Here is a 7,136-nt window from a genome sequence, read left to right as displayed (position 1 = left end):
CTGTGCTGCGCCCCTCCCCCTCTCCCCTGAGAGGATGACTGAGCGGGCTAGGTCCCCTGCCTGGTGGGACCAGACCCCCCCCCCCCACCCCCGTGGCTCCCCGAAGCCAGAGGTTTTCTGTCGTGTCGCCGCCCCCCCACCCCCCGCCACCGCCGTGTCTGAGCCCCTGGCTCGGGTGCGGGCCGGCTGCCGGGCGTTAGCCTGTCTGCCTGGCCTCTGCTTCCAGGGGCCTCCACGCGTGCCTTAGCACCAGGCCGCCGGCGGGGTTCCCGGCCGGGCGGGAGGAGCAGGTACGAGAAGGTGTTTCACGCGGGTTGAGGTCGCCTGGTCGCAGGACTGCAAAGGGCCTCGCCCACGCTGGCAGATCATTCACACACCCCCGGCCCGTCACACACCTCCTCAGCGCGCTCCTCCCCCACGCTGAGCAGGTCGGGCCACTTACATGGCACCTTCTTTTTACATTCATCGCCTTAGTCAACCCCTCGCAGAAACTGTTGTTGATCTAACACTGATTAGGGCCACTCTGGGTCAGAGCAGTAGGTCTGTCTTTCCTGTCTTCCCACCTGCCAGGTTTTTCAGAGGGAATGTGCAGAACAGGGAATTTACTGAGTTATCCATCCTCTCTGGTCCAGTTCCATCTTCTGGCAGTTGGAGGCTTAGGGACATACCAGGAGAACCCCAAGGATTTATTTAGGGGCACCCAGAGCATGGGGTTGTGTCCCTGACCATCTTGGCTAATAGCCATTGAGGGCTACATCCATGAACTTATCTGAATGATAACGCTTCCAGTAGTGGTTATATGCCACTCAGGGGTACTCTGTGCAGCCCGGGAAAGGATTCAGCAATCACAGCCTGAATGGAGAAATAGCCATTCCATACGCTGTTCCTACATCTCACTAATTTAAAACAGAATTAGACACAACTTCCAAGCAACCTTAAACACTGTTATGCATGCAGGTGTGCAACTGTCTTCTCATGCCATCAAGTGCTAGTCCCTGATGTGGCCAAATCTATGTCACGCTGAGGAGTAGTTATACTCCAAAAGGTACGAAATCACATTATGATGTTCCCTATTGATTCTGTTGGTGCTTCCAGAACAAATGTGCAATGTTTACAAGTCAAAAGATTTTTCCCACCGGGGGGGAGGGGAATAAGGGGGAAACAACAAAAAATTGGGATCTGAGAATTGATCTTCAGTTTGTCTCCTATATCATCCTCAGAAATGAAGACTGCAATTAAAACTGAGCAGACAATTTTTGTGATGATATGTGAGACCGAATAGCACCCAGCTAGTTCTTTGATCTCTGTCAGCTCAGCAGGATTTGCAGGTAGGAGATAGAATTACTCTGTCAAAAGTCAAGATAATCCTGAAAAAAATAGTTATGGTGACCCCAATTATAGAAGAGGCAGGGTCAGGGAAGCATTTTCCACAATAATGGTGCAAATCTCAACTTTAATGAAATATATTTACACACCACATAGAACTGGTTGGGGGGAAAATGATTTTCCTCCCTCTCTCACACCATTTATCATAGAAATTTCATTTTGATTACTTTTTTTTTACCGCCTCTTTTGTTATTTGTATCAATGTAGCAGCTCAAGGCCCCACTGTGCAAGGTGCTGTACATATACATAGTGAGAAACAGTCCCTGTCCCAAAGAGTTTACAATCTAGAAAGACAGGTTAAACAAAGGGAGTAGAATTATATCTCTTTTACAGATGGGGAACTGAGACACAGAGAATAAGTGATTTACCAAAGTGATTTTATGTCTATGGCAGAACCAAGAACCGAGCCCAGGTCTCTTGAATTCCAGTTTAAAGCCCCAAGACTGTCTTTCCTTACTAATCACACTTTTCACCTCAGAGGTCGGGGATGGAAGTATAGCAACTAATAGGTACACAACTTGTTGTAGGGTAAAGAGAATTTTGGCCCAGAACCACATTGGTGGATGTGATGATCAATATGTGGATTGTGTGATATGTTGACCAATGTGATAAATATCTGAATAGGAAATTTGCCTCACTATCTCCCTGATCTCTTTTCCCGTCTTTGAGTTCAGACCTTCAGGCACACTGAAATTCTATGATGTTCAAAGGCTTTCTGAGGGTGATGTGGAAGGAAATGTTTTTGTATCAGGAGCAGAACTGTGTGAACAAAATAGACAACCAGTAAACTCCCCTAACTTCCCTAATTTTGCTGTGGACCTGAAACTTGGTCCAGGATCATTGATATATTCCCTGAAGCTGATGTACCTTTCAGGCAAACCTGAGCTTAATATCAGGAGAACCCCAAGGATTTATTGTTCAAGATGAAAATTGTGTAAATCTTGGCACCAAGCATTTTGTGGTATAAATGTACAAATCTCACAGCAAAACTCAGAAGGAGAATGAAGGTGATTGAATTCATGCTAACTGAACATCACCACCCCCTACGAAAAAGAGTTGCTAGCCCTCCTAGCAACATAAAACTGAAGCGGTTTGGTCAGATCTACTAGAAACAATTAACAAGAGCGACTTGATCTACTTTCTTGTGAAGCTTTTTGACACTCCAAATAGAAAGGAAAATTATTAACCCTGTTAGTAAGGTAAAAATTCTTTGGGCATGAATTCTTTCTGAAAGAAATGACTGCTGCCCCCACAGCCTCCAGTCTTTGTAGTCAAAAGGAACTGAACTGTGAAGAGAGTCAGTGAAATTGTTCCAGAAGTGACGGAGTAATTTATCTATTGCCCAACTTTGTGTCTGAAATAGCCAGCAATGCCAGCTGTGCCCAGGAGCTGGGCCAGAGGTGTCTTCACATGTCTCTTTGTGACTCTCAGCATGCTTAGTAGTGAAAGTGGTGAATGAGCTGTAGCAAGCAACTGAAAATGTGTATTTAGACTTTCAGCCAATGTCCCTGTCTGCCCCTAGTAGCAGCCCCCAAATCTTTCAGGGCAGCCCTACCATCACACAATCCATCTAATAATGGTCTGATCCTGTTCTCATTTAAGTTAATGGTAACATTTCCTTTGGATTCAATGGGAGATGGAGCAGGCCCTAAATTTTGACCCATCTGGTTGTTTTATCAAAAAAAAAATTTTTTTTTTCCTGCAGAATTAGTCTGACAGAGTCAAAAACCAGATGCCGGAGAAAGCTCCTGAATGCTAGATGTCAAAGTGGCTGCTCTTTTACATATTGATCGTTGACAAAACAATTTACTGATGGAGCTGGACACATTTCCTCCTGTGAAGGTTCATTTGTTGATTTCACTCCATTGGCTTGAGCTTGAGTTTCCATAAGTAAAGCCTCAGCTGATGTTCAGCAAATGTTCCCCACATTCTATCTCCTTCCTTTCTCCCATCCTTTGTCTATTTAAATTGTAAACTCTGCAGGCCACGAGCAGTCTCTTATTATGTGTATGTACAGCACCTAGCATGTGGGAGGCCCCAGGTGCTACTGTAATATAAATAATTAATAGTAACACAACAAATGTTCTAATTGACTTATCACTGAAAAGCAGACACTGACTTCACATGCAGAATAACCCCAGCTGGCACTTGGTTTATTGATTATACTCCACCATAGGATGAGACCTCATCTAGTATGCTCACTTAGAGCAGGTCCATAAAGACTTAGCGGCACTTTGAAGCTTTAACCCCATACCAGTCACCATATGGAAAACTGCCCCCAGAAATAAAATACTAGACACTGTGGTGCATGGCATACACCCAACTGCACCTATGCCAACACAGTCACCATTCAGTTATGAGAACTGGACGTAGTTCTCGTGGATTAAAAAAATGTCAAACATGCCAAAAAGCAACAGCAAATTGTCTTTAGGGAACAGTATAAATGAGAGTAAGCAGCAAATTCACCATTTTGACTGTTTTCCAATTGCCTATAGCTACACTTGTTCAATTGAGTGCTGCGTGCATAAATCAAAACAGGATGTTTTCTTTTACCTAACAATGGCAAAGCTCTGTGCCAGTTTTTAAGTGTGTTTTCCTGTGTGGCTCCAATTTGAAGTTTTAAACACATTTTTCCCTATAGGTCTCTATACGTATTGCACATATACACATAGCCAGCCGGTCTAACTTAGCAAGTTTGGGGCTTTTAAGAGAAGGTTAATGAAAAATCAACAAATACCATCCTTGTTGATTTTTATTGTGCCCTTGGGTGCAATTAAATGTTGAGATTGTTATTGAATTTTCTTGACAGATTGAATTTTCCTGTTTAGGAAGCACACATACATACAGTACATACCTACATTCCTTTCTGGAGCTATGGCATTTCAGAAATGATTGCATTGGTGTAATAAAGACAATGTGCCAAGGAACAATCAGGAAGTGGAGACATCCGATAATTAAATAGACAATGTCAGGGCTGCTGTGTGTTTTAAGATTTGAATGGCTGGATTTTTTCCCTTATACTTGTTTGCAAATTTAATTTAATTTTCTAGCCAAGTATTCTAGGATTATTTATTTATTTATTTATTTATTTATTTTGAGAGTGATGTAAATAGACGAAAATTTATAAGCAAGTATCTGTTTAGATATTTTAGGTACTTATATAGCTTCCCCCACTGTAGAATCTGAGAATCTCACATTCTTTAATGTATTTAGCCTCCCAACACCCCTGGGAGGTAGGGAATAACTATTATCCACATATAACAGGTGGGGAACTAAGATTCAAATAGATTAAGTGATTTGCCCTCGGGCACGTAGTGAGTCTGTGGCAGAGTAGGGAATTTAACACTGTCCCCCCCAACATCAGGGTTAGCTCCCTAATTTTGGACTATCCTTCCAACCCTACAATAAGAAGCAGTGCGTGTGGCTCTGCTCTTATTAGGAATCCAACAATTAAAAAAGCCCTGTGTGACTTACTTAGTGATCATGTATGATTCAACAAACCTGTGTGTGTATCTAGCACTCACAAATAATTGCATGATAACAAACCAGCTTCGTTTTATGAGCTACCCTGAAATTACAAACTAAGCTCATCCCTCCAGGGTAACCCTACTATAACATTGACAAGGAATTTTACCTTAATAAACCAATGTATGTGTGAAATGTAAGTAGGAAGACTGGCTAGGATGAAAAATTCTATACCAAGGTGGATAGGATATTTGATTATACTGGAAAAGCTATAAACCAATAAATGTCGGTAAAAAGAATACATAATACAGGTCCACAATCTCTCCTTTTTATATGAGGAAGGGTCCAGCAGACCTCCATTGAAATCCATGGAGCAATGCTGATTTACACCAGCTGAGGATCTGGCCCAGAGAGTGCTCTTTCGTCGTCTTCCACAGACTTAGGCAAAAACCTATATATTCTAATTTAAGATGAAGTTTGCAGGGGGAAGGGAAGGAATCAGAATCTGTTTACTAGGTGCTGATTGCCCCAGCCAAGAGCCAAATGCAGACAAGTCATTCTATCAACAACTGGAAAACGATCGTGTCCATGGAGTCACATGCTGTTTTTTCAAACCTTTCAGCAGCTCTTTTTTTATCCTTCACAAGTTGTCCACCCAATATTACAGTTGTTATTGTTACACTTACCTAACAAGCAAATAGTTAACCTGATCAGATTGCTTCTTTCCCATAGTATCTCTCTGTCCATCAGCTGTCTAACTATCCTGAAAGATGTCTGTAAGCAATAGTGCACATCAGGTTGTGTGGTTATAATACTGAACACTTCTTTAGCACTTTTTACATTTGTAGATCACAAAGCATTTAACAAAAGCCACCCCAGAGGATCTTTCTTAGGTTTTACACAGAACCTAGTGCCCACTGGGAAAGTCAGTATCGTGTGAATACCCATGCAATTTAGACAGGATCAGTTTTTGTGTGTGGGGAAACTGAGGTTCAGACCATTTGTCATTCACTCAAGGTCACACAGCCAGTCTACGTTAGAGCCAGGGATAGAATTCAGGCCTTTACACTCTTGAATCTGATTGAAAACTCCCCTAAAAGCATATTAGTTTATCAGGGACAGTACAAGGTTAGAAACAGTGTTATCTGTTGGCTAGAGCAGGGGATTGGAAGTTAAGATGTCTGGGTTCAATTCTTAGCTATGCTTCAGTTTATTCAGTAGTAAATGGGGCTAATTTACCTACCGTACAGGAAAGCTGTGCGGTTTAATCCATGATTATGGAATGCTGTAGGAACACTGAGCAAGGGATGTTTTAGAATTGCAAAGCACAAGGATTGAGATTTTATTTTCTAGAGATGATTTGATTGGTGTTTGTGTTATGATGCTGCTGCACGTTGTATGTTTCAGCATTGCATTTGTGGAGATGGTTTTATAATTATTATAACTCTTGGCACTTACATCTCATTTTCCAAGCAGGAGTCCAAAGCCCTTCCCAGACTTCAGAAAGTCATGTTATCCCCATGTTACAGATGGAGGAGATGAAGGCACGGAGAGTGGAAGTGACCTTGGGTAGATAGGTGACCCAGTAAATTAGGGGTAGAGCTAGGAAGAGAACCCAGGAATCCTAGTTCACAGGCTGCAGCCTGAGCTGCTGGACCATGCTACCTTCCCATCATGTAACACATGAATGATGCTTTATGCAACTGAGATGAATATTTGTTCTCATGTAGCCTGTCAGCCCAAGCACCACAGATGCAGCTTTCAGTCTGACTTCATCATCTTGCCATCTTTCTGTGAGCTTAAATAAAATGAAAATATGGAGCTTTCTCTAATCAAATGGGAAAGGACTTGTGCAGCAAGAAACCTCAGGCTGTTCCTCCTATACCCAGACTAGGATGGTGAGATCCCTTTGTCATGAATGTAACCTGATTTTGCCCAAACTCTCTTGAATCTAGTTCACCTGTGGTGAACTGTGCTTGTCGAGGTTTCAAATGGCAAGGTTTCCATTGCTGAGCATTTGTTTCATGTGTTGTTTGTTTTGACAGATGGGTGTTAAACACTACTGAGGTGAAGGGGTTTTGTCAGTTTATATTTAAATCATGAGTTCGGTTCTCCTGGGATACAGAGTGAACTATTAGCAGGATGAAAGGCAGCTCACTGCAGTGCTCTCTTTCATGCACACAGCAGCTTTGCACTGGGAGTCCTATGAATATGGAAAATCTCCCATTCATCTTACCTGCACATCCTGAAGCAGTGGTGATTATTGTTAATACGGGAAAAACGTG

Source organism: Emydura macquarii, unplaced genomic scaffold (assembly GCF_026122565.2).
Source record: "Emydura macquarii macquarii isolate MOO-44397 ecotype Brisbane River unplaced genomic scaffold, CSIRO-AGI_Emac_v2 contig_3348, whole genome shotgun sequence".
NCBI lineage: Eukaryota > Metazoa > Chordata > Testudines > Chelidae > Emydura > Emydura macquarii.
Note: the sequence above shows the minus strand (reverse complement) of the source record.